The 15,993-nt window shown below is 31.5% G+C and overlaps 1 protein-coding gene and 1 long non-coding RNA gene across 2 annotated transcripts in view; one reads left to right on the top strand and one right to left on the bottom strand.

The window, feature by feature from the left end:
• Window positions 1-15,993, bottom strand: part of LOC123203465 (disease resistance protein RPV1-like) — a 68,304-nt gene that overhangs the window by 27,473 nt on the left and 24,838 nt on the right. The gene's annotated exons all lie outside the window — the stretch shown is intronic.
• LOC123203232 lies at window positions 10,670-11,896 on the top strand. The gene is made up of 3 exons (XR_006499246.1): window positions 10,670-10,993; window positions 11,545-11,643; window positions 11,741-11,896. It is a non-coding gene; the product is annotated as an uncharacterized LOC123203232 (long non-coding RNA).

Below are 15,993 nucleotides of genomic sequence, written 5' to 3'. Positions count from 1 at the left end.
TTGTTGAAAACATTATCAGGTTTCACAATTCCACGTTATAAATATTTACTTAGTTTCACCGGCTGCTTGAATGTGGATTGGAAAGAGATTAGAAACATTTTGGATGAGGCTTTGCTTAATAATTATTCAGATAAATCTTTCCTTATTGATAATTATGATAAAGATTCATGGTGTGAAGGCACAAAGGTATCTTTCAGTCTCACATATTCAGTTAGTCTCATATGATTTCATTTTCTTTTTCTCTGATAAAAAGCGTGATGTTAAGTTAACAATTTTAATTTTATGGTGCAGTGGAGAGTTATCCGTCCTGAAGGTTATATTTTTTTCCCTGGACATGAGATTCCGGGGTTCTTTGGTATTCAAAGTAGTGGATCTCATATAGACCTCCCATGTGGTTCGTTGAATCATAAACTTTCGGGGTTAGTATTTTGCGCCATTGTAGGAATCGAAGGTCACAAAGGACATGTTACGAATGATTTTCAGTTTCATTTGTATTCTAAATTGGCCTTTCCTAATAGGACATTTATCAAGGGAGAAATTTCGGTTAATGGACTCAGCTCTATTAAGTCAGATCACATACTTGTGGGGTATAATTGCAATCTTTTTGGTAAATACCCTGGCAGTAGGCTGGGCACCTTTGATTGCAGTTGTTCTTTGCTTATAAAGAAGTGTGGGATCCGTTTATTGTTCACTCAAGAGTTTGAACCACAGTCCAAGAGACTGGAAGCTTCAAATTTCTTTAAGGGTGACCCAGCTCAAAGTAATTGATATGATTAAGTAATGCTCTTTATATATACACTCTATTATCAAGCTTATGATTTTCATTTGATCTCAATTACCATATATGTATGTTTGTATGTTTAGGACTTATGATATCTTACTTTCATATCCAGATAGATTCAAATTTGTAATTCACGGGTAATGATATTATGACTGTACTATTAGCTAACTTTTTATTCTTTTCTATTTGGCAACATTGATGTAAATGCATATTTTTAGAAAACCTTTATAACTAATTCAAGTACATTAGAATTAAATAAACTACAAATAGGCAAAAATCTAGGCAAAATATTGTAAGCTACCCATAAGGTTTCCAAATTTATCAGTCGGATAACATCTTTCATACTTTTTATCATAGACTGTGCTCAAAACATGTACAATCTATCAATACTGCATTATTGTTGTAAATATATGTTTTTTAAATCTTTACAAAAAATTTTGTGGCCTATTGAACATAAAGTATTTTTTTCAGACTCTCTGGATAATTGATAATGTAATGAATCTTTAATTGCACAAAATTGTCTAAATTAGAACAAATGTATCACATGTATTAAAAAATCCCAACATGATGATAGCTCATATCAATGACTAGAGAGTTGATTTTCAATAATGTTAGTTCTTTCTTTTCTAAATTTGACATTAGGGATAACTTTGAGTTGGTGAAAAGTATGATGATGAGTAAAGCAATAGAACAAGTTGTGAGCAATAACAGTGCAAATAGTTGTAATAATAATGGAGGTGGTGGTGTTGCTGAAGGGATTTTTTTGCAGCAAAGTCATGCTGGTGGTGATGGTGTTTACGGAAGAGGGAATAGGGGAACAGGCAATGTGCCAGAGATGGAAAATAGAGTGTCAGCCTGTCCAATTAGAAATAGAGGACGTGGTGCGATAGGTGGAACAGGTTTGATGGAGAAAGTTGGAAATGCTTTTGGGCAAGGCATTGGTGATGTCCTCCCTCTGATGTATCCTCAGTCATTCGCATTTGATCCGAGGATTGGTGCACCTATAAAGTGGATGGGCAATTATAGGGGCTGTCTTGGTGCTTTAACGCCTCCATTTTCTGGGGTTTTATCCAGAGGTACCAACATTGATGAAGAGGTAGCACACTCTAATAAGAGATTAAAATCTTCAAATTTCTGTGAAGGAGAACCTAGCTCGAGGTAATTAAATGAGATATATACCTTCTCTACTGCATATAATTAAGAAATGCTCTTTCCATCTTTAAAATATTTTCTTTTTTTTAAATCCTTATAACTTATTTCTGACATAGTTTCATCTTATCTCAAATATCATTTATACATGTTAGATGATATAGGAACTACGTGTTTCATATCAAGTAAGATGCAAACTTTTAATTCATGATTAATGTTGTTATTAGTGACTGCCATGATTAATGTAGTATCTATATACACATGCATGTTTTATTTTAAAAGATCTTTTAAACTACTTTATAACTAATTCAAGACCCAATGTCTTGTATGTGCTGTATATAATATATATTTTTTAAACTCTTTCTGGATAATTGGTTTTTAAATTAAATCATTAATTGTTGTATGTCAGAATAAATGTAGTATATTTATTATATACTCCCAACATTATGATTTATTAATTTTTCTTAGAATTTAATTGCTTCAAATATTTTTCTTTAATATCCCGAAATATTATTTATGTATGATCAACTAAATATGTTTTCAAGCACAGATTATAAACCTCTATTACTTAATTGATAATTATAATTATTTTTCTCAATTTGTGTGGTCTATTAAAGACTCTGTTTTAAGGTTGGGATCTTTCAAGTTGATTAAACTTTTGCTGCAATGTCATTTAAATGAAATACTGATTTAAAATCAACCAAGTATACAAGTATATAACAATCTATGTAGTCTAGCCTCTGAAATCCTCTGCCCATGCTATATTGAATAAAAAAGGTTTACTTTTTCCTAAAATATTATTTGTTTGATCATGATTTTAATATGCCTTTTATGTTTACTATTTTGCTAGATCACATCCCTACTATACTAGTTTGGAAATAGATGCATTTCCTTAAGATTTTGTCAAATCACATCCCTTCAATCCTTTGGGTTTGGATCAATTCCCTCAAGATAAGACTGTCGGATCACCTTTTATTAATATTTCTGATTCGGATGAAGACATTAATGGAGATCTTGTCAAATCACAGCCCTTTACTCCTTTGGATTTGAATGAATTCCCTCGAGATTCTATCCAATCACCTATTATTATTATTTCTGATTCTGATGAAGACAATGATGGGTAGAACATAGCCAAAGTGATTGCCTTAATGATGATGGTGATGATGAGCTTGAATACATGTGGGAGCCTTCTAAATTGAGTTCAACCAAAATTTTGTTCTGATTTAGTGCTCATGTGATGCAGTCAAGGCTTTTGCAGGGTTCCCTCATCAATCTAATGTTCTTGCCTGTTGAGTTTGCAGAGAAGATGATTGTATTAAGAATGGAAATCACAATGGTGACCTGCATCAGCATTGACACGGGAGCACAGGCAAGTGAAATAGTTTACTTTTAGTTTGAGTTTTCTGTAGAAGTACAACTTATTTGCCTCCTTCTAAGAGACAGTTCCATCTATGGTAACTTTTTTGTTGCTCATCTATATTCATGAAGTGTTTGTTTTTTCCCTTATTTATGATTACCTTATTTGTGTCAATTTGATGTTACATGTGCAGATATGTGGACTGTAGCAGAACTAGTATGGAAGAGATACTGAGTGGGGCTTTTGGAAACACCCTTCAATGGCTAAAGTTGGGGAGTTAGAGGCTACAAACTTTAGCGTTGACCCAGTATCTTGTATTTTTAAATAAATGTAGCAGCTGACTTCCTTAAATCAATGTTTTGCCCCGATGTGGTATCGGCTGGGCTGGACATATGAGACCCTTTGCTTCTGGGAGATTTAATTTAAGATTCAATATTTTCATATCTTAACAACCATCTATCTGTAAGGACTACTAAAGGTGGCAAGCAATGGAAAAATCAGTTTGTTACAGGCTTTTCTTCTTCTCCATGTTTTATTTATTGCACAGAAATCTAGTCTGCATCTCTTTAATTTTTTTTTGGTTGTCTATGCTAGCATATATTTATTTTGGTTTTGACCATTTGTAAATGTGAAAATAGAAAAAGCAATCACAGGGAAATTGTGCTCAATAGAATAATTTGTTATAGTGTATTCATTATGCAAAAGATTTGCTTAACTTTGCTTTCAACTTTTGATTCATTATACATATAACTCTCATCAGCAGTTAACAGGAATAAAATGCTATAGAACTCTGATTTTCAATAGAAAGTCTACCATGCAGTCTTATTGGTGAAGTACAGAATTAACTTGGGCTAATCTTAGTGAGTATATGTTTATGGTTGCTGCTGAAATTTGCCAGAGGGAAAAGGGAGAGGAAACATATAATCAGATAGCAACTGATATTTCCATGTTAGTAACATTTGCAGTTTTCGTTATAGTTTCTTTAATGGAGTTCTTGTTATCAGTATTCCTCAAATTATTCCTGACATAATATCGTCAACCTTCCATGACAAGATGACAGAAGAGTTAATAGTTGGAATTTGAGCAAGGAGAAAATTCTGGAAAATTGTTGGTTGTATTCTTTTTTTCATTTTGGACAGGACTGGCCTCTCAAAAGCCAGCTTCAGTGTTTCAGTTTCTTCAATTTCTGCCCTACGTTTTATTTAACTTTGTCTCTGGATTATTGTAATGATTGGAGTATTGTTGCTGAGTCATGCAATTGTTGAATGAAATTACCTTTTCCTCGACAGTCCACTTCTCTTTCCTTTCATTGTTTGATGATCTGTCGATTGTGTTGTTAAATTGAGATGGAGTTTGCTGGAGTTTTGTTACTGCATTAGAGTTTGGTTTTTTCGTGGTGAATTAATTTGCATTTTCTTCTTGTTTGGTGGGAGAGGAAAGAACCAGTGGTGGGAGTTACAGGACTGAGCAGGATGTTGTTTAGTAGCAGTGATTGAGTCGCCAGAAAACTATCGAGTACCTAACAGAATTATCAGTGTTGCATAAGCCATATACAACAGAGTCTTTTTAGCTGTTGTAGCGCCTAAATGCTATTGATGCTAGCATTTTCAGAGTCTTGTTAATTTACTGGTGTAGCCTCAATTTTGAGCACGTTCAAATAGGAGCCAAATGGATTTACATTCATAAAGTGTTATGTTGGAGATTGTTGTTTCAATTATACTCAAACTTGTAGAAGGCACTAAGAGAAGGCTACAGATACTAACAAAGACATGGCAAGAGAAGTTCAGAACTCAAGAAATAGATACGACAGAATATTCAGTTGAGTTAATGAACAAGTGGATAACCTTTGTTTTTCCCTTTGTGGAAAAGGGTAGTGACCTGTGGGCTTACTCTGTATTTTAACTGTTTTCTGCTGACAATTGATATAGATAAGGTTTATTCTTGCCTTTGAATATGTTTTGCCTGGTTCCGGTGTATTGAAATATTGCTCGAATGCTGAAATTTTAGGTGTTGGCAAGCCATTCATTTATAAGCATACTTCAGATTACAAAAGCAGGTTTATTTTATAAAATCATTCCTCCATTTTATGGTGTCATCCCGACTATTTAATTTAGGCCAAAATATTTATTCCCACCCAAGGTTTGATGTAATCTAACTCTCATCTGCCAACTTTGAAAAATCTAAAATCCCACATATAAGTCAATTTTTGAAAAAAATTTTAGTTAATTATAAAGGTAAAACTATCATTTTAATTTTATATATATATATATATATTATTATATTTTCCCTCGAAGTTTTAAAAACTTATGTCTTCATTACTATCTAAAGTTTTCTAGTTTTGAAGAGTCATATTTTTCTACTAAACCTAGGGTTTTCTTTTTCTTACCACCATTGTCTCTCTTGTTTGGATAACGAATCGGGACAATTCGTTTGGGTGTGTCGTTGACCAATGACTCTTTCGTCGTCCAGACAAAGCACGTCGTTTGGATGATGCTTCGTCACTTTGTCTAGATTCATTGCCCTTGACCATGGATTAAATTGATGAAGCAACAATTTGTTTTTCTCTCTCTCTCGTTTGGATTCGTTGCACCATCTCTATCTCTGGATTCATCACCATCGACAATGGATTGAATCATCTAGATTCATCATCCAAACAAGAGACACAATGATAGTATAGGGTGAAAAGAGGAGGTCGCCAGAGACGGAGACAATAACCAGAGAGGTGAAAAAAAAAAACTTTAAGTTTGGGGGGGGGGGGGGGTAATGTGACTTTTAAAAATTGAAAAACTTTAGGTATGAATGAAGTTGTTAGTTTTTAAAACCTGAGAAAGAATATAATAAATTATATATATTTTTAATATTATTGTTAAAATGATGGTTTTACTATCATATCTAGTTGAGAATTTTAATAAAAATTGGCTCATGAATGAGACTTTGGTTTTTAAAAGCTAACGGATGAGAGTTTGGATTACATCAAACTTTGGGTAGGCATAAGTCGTTTGGTTGTTTAATTTATTACTGTATTAATAGGGTAATTAGGAGTCACTTTCAAATTAGGGCTTTAATAAGTTTTCTCTACATATAAGTTAGATGAAAAGTCTATCATGGTTTCTATTTTAAAGCTTCACAACTCAAAAAACATCTTAACAAATTATAGAAAGCTTATAGGTTATTTAACCAGTCTTATATTAACATCTCCAAATGATGTAGGATGCACATACAACCTAACATCTCCCTTGTGCTTTGTCTGTGTAGGATTGCCTAAGGATGTCACACAAACTAAGCTTGAAGAGCTTGTTTTAGGTCATACAAGGCTTTATGCATTTTACAAACTAATTTACAATGCTTTTGGATAGTAGCAAAAGCCTTTGGTTGACACATATATATCTACTCATAAGTCGACACTTAAAAAGGAATTGTTTATATCAATTTGATTGATATCAGAAGCATATTGAAGAACCAAAAGTACATATGAACCAAATGGTGGCAACTTTGACAATAGGGCTAAAAGTTTTAAAATAATGAACTCCAAGTGTTTGTTAGAAACCTTTAGCCACTAATTTGGCTTTATATCTCTGAAACCATCTGGGTTATATTTAATCCTAAACACCTATTTGCATCTAACCAAATGCATGCTTGTAGTGCGAAGGACAAGAGTCCAAGTATTGTTGGCTAATAAAGCATCAATTTCCACCTGCATGGTAGCCTTCCACTCATAATTAGAAAGAGCTTCAAGGGTAGAGGTAGGTTCTAATTCAAAAGAATATCTATTGCTAGATTATTTAGAGATTGAAAAGGTTGAGTGTAGGTTTTTGGTTTTTCATCTAGTTAATATGGGATGAACATTTGTGATCATAGGTGAAGTTAAAGGTTTGGAGAAAGAAGTACAATGATTTAACTATACTTAAAGATTGATAGATAAGAAATGTTAGAATTAATGGTTTAAGAAAGTTTAGGCTAGTATTCAAGTTGATTGGTGTAGTATGATCTGAATGAATAGAAGCATTTGAAGGAAATAAACCAAAAATATCAGATGATGAAGAATTATGAAGTTGATCCTGTGTTATGATGAGACTATAAGGTAAATTTGAAACTAAAGATGGAGAATCTATAGAAAAAGATTGAGAGGGATCAACTATATTGTTCGTAGGTTGTATGTTTGATGTGGAAGAATTAGAATCAAAGGAAGGTGTAGATAGCAATTGAGAACATGAAGTAAGAAATAGAGTATATTGAAATGAACGTTGCCAACTTTTAAGATTAGAATTAGAAAGACCTTTTTTGTGGAAACAATTCTACATACAATCAAACTGTGAAGCAAAATTTCTAAATTGAGGATCTAGTATAAAAGGAGACTCATTTTCATTAAATTTCAAACAAGAGACAATATAGATTATGCCCTTGGGATCAAGAAATTTGTAACCTTTGTGTTGTGTACTATAGCTAACAAAGACACATTTGGTGGTATGATACTGAAACTAGTGTTTATTATAGGGTCAAAGATAAGGAAAAACAACACACCCAAAGATTCTTAACCTTGAATAGTCAGGAAGTTTATTGAATAGTTTATGAAAAGATGAAGTGGAATCAATTATTGAAGAAAGGTAACCTATTTATAAGAAAGATAGAAGTTTGAAAAGCCAACCACAAAAATTTCTGTGGAAGGCTAGCTTGCGCTAGAAAAGTTAATCTGATTTCTATAGTTTGCCTATGTTATCTTTTGACTGTACCATTTTGTTTGTGAATGTGAGGATAAGGATGTCTAAAAGAAATACCTAATGCCTGTAGCAAAGTTGATAAAGCTCTATTTTTACCTCCTCAATCTGATTGTAAAAACTTAATTTTTTACTCAAATTGTTTTCTAGCAAGTTTGTAGAAAAATTCAAAAGCATAATTTGCTTTAGACTTACTCCTAAAGGGAAAAACCCAAGTAAACCTACTGAAATTATCAATGAAATGAATGTAAAATTCATGGCCTTCAATTGATTAAATAAAAGAAGGCTTCCACAAATCACAATGAACAAATTCAAGAGGTTTGGATGATTAAGAATATGATCAAAGAAAAGAATTCTATTTTGACTTCTTATATTAACATGCATTACAAAATGAAATTTCAGTTCTAAGATCACATGTAACATTCATAGTTTTCAAAATATGCACAAGTGTTTTGGCATTGGAATGACCAAGCCTTCCATGCCATGAATCCATGTTAATTTTTGAAGCAGAGTCATGAATGCACTCATTATCATTTAAACCATGCAGAGTAGGCAACAACGTTTTGTAACACTTACAAAGTATGTCTCAAGGTCATTATGGTCACTTCATTTTATTATGTTAATGAATGCATGAATTTAGGTGAAATAAATGTTAAATTATGATTTTTAAGTGAAGAGCGATTGTGCATGGGTGGACACACTTGTGTACTGGTTTCCACGTTAGTTTGATAAGATATGCGTTGTAATATTTGAAATTTAAGTGACACATGACTATGTATAGGGCGGATACATGGTCGTGTGTAGTGTTAAGTGACAACAATTTATATTTGGCACATTTGCTACATTTTAGGGATTTTTATCCCAAATCAAACACATGCATATTCTTAGAAGAAAGAGAGAGCCTTTGAGATTGATTTTGCAATAGCTTAGAACAATTCTGGTGACATTTTTCGATAGGGAAGAGGCAGCAATTATAGAGAGAAAGAGGGCTTTTAATCATCTTGTTCTTCTTGTGACAACATTTTCAGGTAAGTAGGCTTAAGAAAGCTATAGGTCGAAAAACTCTAAAATAAGAAAAAAAACAGACCTATAATCTAAAAATTACACATAAAAAAACCCTAGAATGGGAAAAATAAAACTATTTGATATGAATTTGAAAACTATTTATTGAAAAACCCTATATGAGAAAAATTGAAAAACTGACCTAAACTTCTAAAACTACGTATTGAAAAATCCTAAAATAACAAAAAACAGACTTAGAATTCAAAAACTTCAAGTCAAAAAACCTTAGATTATGAAAAATCAAAAAATCCGATTTGAAATTCAAAAACTGCAAGTCAAAAAACTCCAGAATAAAAAAAATAAAAAACCAATTTGAATTTCAAAAACTATAGAATGAGAAAAAATAAAAAAACAAATTCAAAATTCGAAAACTAAACGTGAAAATACCCTATAATAGAAAAAACAGATATGAAATTCAAAAACTATATGTCGACAAACTTTTGAAGAGAAAAATTATCAATTTGCCTCCTTAACAATTTCCTTCCCTCCCGCAACAAGTCCTATTGTTTCAAAAACTCAAAATTTCCCTCTAGAAGGTGTTCCTCCGGGTTGCACTGTTTAAAAAATCAAAATTTCTCTCCCTCCCTGGTGGTCCCCTAGTGATATACTATTCAAAATATCGCAATTTTTCCCTCCCCCAAGGTGTCGATCCAACTTGGGATTCCCCAAGGTGAAAATTTTTCCACTAAGGTGAAGCGCCAATATGAAAAATACATATTTTTTTTACCATAATCTCATTTTTCGACCTCATTTCAACAATAAACAAATCTACACCTATTATAACACAATAGTCATCAACTAATTTATCCAGAACAAGTAAGAATATACTCATAAAAGCAATTGTTCAAAATCAAAAAGCCCTAAACTAATAACACTCAAATTATTTGAAAATAATTCAAACAATCCAAGGGATGAAGTACTAACCTTTTTTGCCATTTTCATCGTTGGAAAACATCAAAAATGCTGTAGAAAAAGCCAAAGTCTCTCACTCACTACCAAAAAAAAAAAGCCTTTACCGACAAAAAACAAGCGAAAGGATGAATATTCAACATTATAAATACTATTTTCATAATTTTAATGACTAATTATTTATACTTTCGTTAAAATTAAACAAAATTATACTTTTAACAATAAAATTTTAAATTTCTCACCAAAAAGCTTGTAAGCTTGTTGTTAATGGTGGAGTTAAACTCAAACCGAATTGACTTAGTCTTATAAGTCATTTTAGTTCAATTTGATTTGGTTCGAATTTGTTTAAATCAATTTTGAGTCTTACTCAAAACCTTAACTCATTCCTAAAAATCAAATTGAACTCTAATTAGAGGAAGTTCAACTTACGAGTCAAAAATGATTCGATTCAATACAAATTTTGTTCATAGCTCAATTCATATTATGTTAAATAATTTTCAAATCGATGTCGTTTTACCTGTTGTTAGATAAACTAATATTATTTTTTCAATGAGCTACAGAATAAAACTATAAATGTGAATTATAAATTTAAATTAAATTTTTCAAATTTCAATCAAACTCAAATCAAAATATTTTTCTTTAATAGACAAACTTAAGTTAGGAAATATATTCAGACTCAGCTTAGTTCAATCTCTTTGTTATTGGTTTATTCTTCAAAATGATCTCATTTGGTAAAGTTATTGTATTGGATTAGTCCACTCTAGTTTGTCCCAACCTAGAGCATTAGTCCCGAAATCTTACAAAATCAGTGACTGGCAACGACTGAGATGACTGAGCGAGTGGCGACTGATCGAGAGGAACACATGAGACTATGCGACGACAACTGAAAGGATGAATGATTGACGGACGACGAGGAGAGATGAAATCCGACCGACAGAGCCCAAGAGACGAATCGAGAGGATGAACGGCTGACCTACTACGATTGGAGACAATATCTGATTGAAAATCGAGCAGAAACTGGTAAATTTCTTAATCTTGTATCCTTCATTCGATTCTTTTCCAGTGGATTTTTTTGGATTTTATGTTTTTTTTAGAAATTTCAGCTTGTTACATGTTTGTGAAGTTCAATATTGATTAAATTTGATGCTCTGTCGAAACCCTAACGCATTGCAACCGATCTTGTAAATAAGAAGTTGAAAATGTTTTCATAGTGTTTGCTTGTAAATTTGATGCTCTGTTGAAACCCTAACACATTACCGGTTGTTTTTTCTTATTTATCATTGCAAATATTTATATGGAACACTTTATTGTTTCAGCTGCTTGGGATATGATAAGAAGATTGAAGAACTTAACCACAAGTTATATATGTCATTTGACATCAATGATCATATTGTCTACGCCTACTTGGGCTTTCAGCTTAAAATTTTTAATACTTGAATATCCTTTCTGATCCAGATATAGAGTATAAATGAGTTGTTATGTCTGAAGGAAAGTTATTGTCTGCCTTCTCATGTCTTTTCATTTTTAACAAGGTAAACTTATCTAAGTTTATTCTTGTGGCTACATTGTAGTTGTTTGAAACGATCTTAAAGAATTTTGGGGACATTGTCCATCTGCATGTGGCAGAGAGAGAAGTTTTTCATGAGATGGTTAAAATAGTAAAGAAAAAGGTGAGAATGTTTCTTGAGTAGTTTTTGTTGTCTTTCTGTGGTTTACTTATTTCCTTTTGCCGAACTTGTTCATAGTTCTCATGATTCTGTATTGTAGCCTGACTTTCATGTCAAGAGAAGATACTGATTCTAATAGATACTGGGCAAGAAGCTTTTGGAGGACCGAGGGCAAGATATCCACAATATTTTGCAGCATACCAGGAGTTGTTGGTATGTTTCTGGTGGATGGTTCTTTAAGTGATTAATTAGTGGAGAAAAAACCTATGTGATGAGACACGACACTGCTGTTTATTCAACTTTTCATGCATTTTCTACATAGATTGATTTCATTGTACATTACTATACTGATTCTGAGAATATTTGAAATGGTGATAATCACCAAGAGGCAGCTGAGTCTTCTACAGATTCTAAGTGCCCAACTTTGAGGTATTTCTCTTAGCTAGTTTTTAATGGAAGCTAATTTAGTGGTGCTTAATGCCATGAGCATAGCCATTTATTTGATACTTGTGCTGTTTTTTTAAGCTGCCTGTGAGAATAAAATGTTAAAATTTGTTATGCACACACACTTAATTGGTGTAGTGTTTCATTGTTATTTGGATTTCATTTCAGTGGTCAATCCTCTCTACTTCTGCTCTATTATTTTTTAATTTTTGCCATGTCTTTCTTCTGAGTACCGGAGCACTAACTTCACCTGATGATTTGGTATTGCAAAAATAAGAATGAGTATTGGCTATTTGCTTTATTTTAATTTTAATGTTTGTGTTGCATTTACTACTTCCTTTACTATCTTCTGTGGTAAAATTAGTAATCATGTTTCATAATTTGGCTGAATTGACTAGCTTGACAGAAATTCAGAATGCATGTGGCATTATGGATGTCCTTTCTGAAATGCTGAATGCATTAGATCCAAGCAACAGAGAGGCACTATTCAAACACTAATTGAATCGACACTTTGCTACTAAATCTTGGTGTGAGTTGGATAATTAATTGATATGTAATGCTGAAAGTTATGAAATTTAGGTAAGTTTTAAGATCTTACATGTAAGTTTTAAAATGTTTATGATAAAATTATAAACCTCTAATCCATTCAGTTAGTTTCTTTCTTACTGTAGATTACAGTTTAATGTTCATTTTGTAGTTTTATGATGTGTTAACTTTAACTTGCAGGGGCTTAAGCAGGAGGTGATTGTTGACTTGGTGGATCAGTGTCGAACATCTTGTAAGTCATTGTTTTTCACCCACTTGTATGTGTTTCTTATATAGTGATGACTCAAATCTTTTACTGTTTCCCTGTTTCAATATCATGCTGTTATATTGCTATTTTTATGTCAAGTTTCAGTACTGCTATGTCAGCATATATATTTCTGCGATAAATTTTTATCTATTTCTTTCAGAGATGAGTCACTGCTATGTCAAGGATTTCTTGTGTAACAGTCAACAGATAACAATATTGTTTTGCATGTGTGCAGTTTTCTGTGCTAGCAAATCCCCAAATTTTGCAAGTGCCTACAATTTTTCATACATAAGAATCAACCTTCTATCAATAATTGAGAGGATTTTTTTCATGATTGATAATTTGGTAGGATTGAAATTATGGTTGATTCGGTCTATTTTGGATTTCTTTACTTTGTTTGATAATAAGGTTGTGAGAAAAAAAATATATGTTTTGAATGTGTGTATATATATTTATATATATGTTATGCGCATTTTAATATTATCCTTTCTCTTTACAATTTGTAGGTATTTGAAGACACAAGTGAATCATAAAACATTTGATTGTATGTAATACATAGATTCTTATATTACTTGTAACAAATTTTTAGTTTTGATTATAGAGAAAGATTAGTATAATAGGAAATTTATAGTTTTTTTCCTTATTTTTTTGTATGAAGACTTTGAGATAATTGTGATTAGAATATAATCACTGTCAATGATCATATTCTGAAAATTAAAATTTTATTATTAATATTGTTATAATGATGAGGATACTCATAATTGATATTATGTTTAATGACGGGTAAATATTGTTATAATGATGAGGATATCTATTATTGATATTATATTTAGTGACCAATAAATATTGTTACGATGACGGAGATATTCATTGTTGACATTATGTATGTGACTGGTAATTCTGCTATGATGACGAAGATATTCATCGTGGATACAATGTTTAGTGAGTGATAAATATTGTTACAACAATAGAAATATTCATCGTTGAAATTATTATTTTTAACAACGGGATTTACATCTCACATTATTTATATTAACAGGGGTTTTTCTTCCTGTCGTTAATACTTTTAGAGGTGAAGACTATAACAATGAAATTTTTTCCGTCATTAAAGCTCTTTAATGACGGGAAATAAATTTTTAACGATTAATTTTTCTTTTGTTATAGTCCTTTTTTTTTAAGTGACTGTTGTAGACCTGCCCACGGGCCGGTTTGGCCTGTAAACCAGATTGAAATAGGTCCGGATAAAATTGAAACCGGAATCGGAACCGGCAAACTCAGAACCGGACTGAACCAGAACCGAAATCGGAATTTCACAGTTTGGTTCCGGTTTACATAAATTTGAACCGTGAAACCGTCGGTTCACCCCTGGTTTATGAACCGACATGTAAATCGGCGGTTTACTGTGCTGAACCGAAAAAATTTGATTTTTTTTTTTAATTTTTTGAATTTTTTTTAAATTTATTTAAACAGCCAATGGTTCCCTACGCAGGGAACCGTTGGCTTGCTGAAGCCTGAAGGAGAAATTGCAGGGGACCTTCAGAGTTGCAGGGGACCGTTGGTCCCCTACAATTTTTAAAATCTCAATTCACCCCCCTATTTTTAATATTTTTCAAAAAAGTTTTTCTTATATATACCCATTCAAATTTTATTCTTTTAAACTTCAATCTCTCCACTCTCTCACTCAATCCTTCAAACTCTCATTCTCATTCTTTCAACTCTTAATACTCTTTCAATCTTTCAATTCAATCAAATTCTTTTAAATTTAATTAAATTCTTTCTTAATTTCAATTTCAATTTTTATTATACAATTCATAATTAATTATAGAATTTATTTCTATAATTAATTTTATTTATTATTTTTTATTATCTTTTATAATTAACTATATAATTTATTTATATAATTTATTTATATAATTAATTTTATTTATTATCAAAAAACGACAAGTAGTGGAAATTCTTCCGGTAATAGGAGATTTGGTCAATATTCACATATATCAAATGTGAATGAAAATCAATTTATAGATGATTTTTCAACACAAGAAAATGAAAGCCGATATAAAGAGGTGGAGCAACAACAACAACAACAACATCAACAACAAATACAGATGGAACAACACTCTCAAAAAATTCCTACATCCGATATTTTCAAAATTCATTTCAAGAAAATACAAAAGGAAGATGGTAATTTCGATGTTGTTTGCAATTATTGTAGGCAAATTTATAAATTCAAACAAGGAGATGGATACGGGACATTCAAAAGGCACTTGGAGTCAAAATATCCGAAAAAAATGGGGCAAAGCCGAGGCCAAACACAAATAACTGGGTATGATTCTGCACACAAATCTTTATTTATGTATAGTGATAATAAAAATAAAGAAGAATTTGCAAAAATGGTAGCAATAGATCATTTAGCATTTAGTTTTGGTGAAAATTTAGGTTTTAATAATTATTGTAAATCTGCATTAAATCTTGTACATAAAACTATTCCAAGAAATACATTAAAAAGAACATTATTTAGTTTATATAAAGAACAAAAAAAAAGAATTAATTCAATTTTTTACAAATTTTAGTGGGCGTGTATCTCTATGTAGTGATATTTGGAGTGACCATTGGCAAGTTCACTCTTATATGGGTATAACTTGTCATTAGATAGATGACAATTTTCTATTACAAAAAATAATTTTATCATTTACGGTGTTTGATGAACGACATACGGCAGATAATATTTATAGAGTAATTAAAGGAATATTAGAAAAATATAAATTACGTTATAAATTTTTTTCAATTTTATTTGATAATGCACGTTCAAATACTGCTTAAATAAATTATTTAATTAATATTTGTAAACCTAATTTAGGTGGTAGATTTTTTCATATTAGATATGCATGTCATATATTAAATTTATGTGTACAAGATGGTTTACTTTGTCTTAATAATTTTATTAGTCCAATAAAAATAGCAATTTCATTTTTATAGACACATCCCCAAACTATGAAAAAATGGGTAAATTTTGTAAACAACATAATAAAAGATCAAAAAGATTTCCTAAAGACGTACGGATTTGTTGGAATTCAACATATGAATTACTCAACGAGTCTTTTGATTATAGGGATTTA

The sequence above is a fragment of the Mangifera indica genome, chromosome 19 (genome assembly GCF_011075055.1).
Source record: "Mangifera indica cultivar Alphonso chromosome 19, CATAS_Mindica_2.1, whole genome shotgun sequence".
Taxonomy (NCBI): Eukaryota; Viridiplantae; Streptophyta; class Magnoliopsida; order Sapindales; family Anacardiaceae; genus Mangifera; species Mangifera indica.
Note: the sequence above shows the minus strand (reverse complement) of the source record. Positions and strands in the feature narration are given on the sequence as shown.